At 27.7% G+C, this 1,575-nt stretch overlaps 1 pseudogene across 1 annotated transcript; it reads left to right on the top strand.

The window, feature by feature from the left end:
• The first annotated feature begins 282 nt into the window (after positions 1-282).
• Positions 283-714, top strand: LOC308128391 (thioredoxin-like protein 4A; annotated as a pseudogene). The gene has a single exon. The product of its transcript is annotated as a thioredoxin-like protein 4A (transcript).
• Positions 715-1,575: the final 861 nt, after the last annotated feature.

Raw genomic sequence — 1,575 nt, 5'->3', positions numbered from 1 at the left:
ATTAGACCTCACCCTAATATTTTCTTTTTATTTTTTATGCCTCGTAAGGAACTTTTGTTCCTGTTTTTTACTTCATTAATTTATTTTACTCTGATAATGATATATTATTACTAATCACTTTTTAAATCTTTCTTTATAAATCATCTATCTTGATAGCTTTAGCATGTAATATCCCTAATTATTAAGTTAATGTTCTATTCTCTTTTTACAATGATCTTATAACAGATTTCAAATATTATGGCTGTTACTTCATATATTATATATTTATAATTAATATTTAATATGGCGTATATGCTACCTCACCTTTAAAATGGTTGGGAAGTAGATCAAGCAATTTTATATTAAGAATAAAGAATAGTAGTAATAAGATTTGGCATTGAAGCACATCCATCATGCATGATTATGGATTAAACATTATTTAAAACAGCTTAATACTTAGTTAATGTAGCAGCAATCTACGTAGTCAACATATAGAAAGTCAATGACTTTAATGTAATGTATTAATTATATGATTCTGTATCAGTTATGTTCTTTTATCGTAATAGACATATACAGGTTGATTTAGGGACTGGCAATAATAATAAGATTAATTGGGCAATTAAATAGAAACAAGATTTTATTGATATTGTTGAAATTGTTTATAGAGGGGCTAGGAAAGGGAAAGGATTGGTTGTTGCTGTTAAAGATTATTCATCCAAGGAAATTAAATATTGATCTATTGTATACTATATTATATTATGCATTTATATTAAATAAATCAAATTAAGAAAAGAAATAAAATTTTAGGGGTTGGGGTTGGGGTTGGGGTTGGGGTTGGGGTTGGGGTTGGGGTTGGGGTTGGGGTTGGGGTTGGGGTTGGGGTTGGGGTTGGGGTTGGGGTTGGGGTTGGGGTTGGGGTTGGGGTTGGGGTTGGGGTTGGGGTTGGGGTTGGGGTTGGGGTTGGGGTTGGGATAATTTAGTTTCCATAATAGCTAAATGCTGCCCTATACAATTTCTAGGCCCTGATGAGAAAGGAATAAATGAAAAAGGATGTTAAATAGTCTCATTCAAAAATCTTTATGGTCTGAATTCAGTTGGCTAATTCCAGTATTTTGGATTATAATTTAATAGAACTGTAGATATTAATATAATTGTTTATTTTTAAATAAATATGTCTGATAAATAGTGATCTTGCTTAGCTTATTGTGGAAATAAGATTAAAACTGAACTGTGCATTCGTTGAACTTACATTATAAAAGCTGATAAATATTTTAATTATTTGATATTTTTAAATGTTAAGTTTTATACATTCTAAATTATTTATTTGTATACTTTTTACTGAATTTAACTGAATTGAGATAACTTTAGCAAACATAAATTAATTAATGAGGTTGTTGTTTATGTCCCTGCGAAATAGAATGTATAAAATTAATGAATTATTTGTTAAATATTTACTTATTATTTTTTTTATTTTCTTTTATTAACTAATTTTCCAACAATACTGTTCGAGTTATTTTCTTTATTAATAAATTATTCGGTTATTATTTTTGTTATTTATGATTAAATAATAGTCTTAAGTTATTTAATTTATTTATC

Source organism: Lipophrys pholis (assembly GCF_963383615.2).
Source record: "Lipophrys pholis genome assembly, contig: SCAFFOLD_722, whole genome shotgun sequence".
Classification (NCBI taxonomy): Eukaryota; Metazoa; Chordata; class Actinopteri; order Blenniiformes; family Blenniidae; genus Lipophrys; species Lipophrys pholis.
Note: the sequence above shows the minus strand (reverse complement) of the source record. Positions and strands in the feature narration are given on the sequence as shown.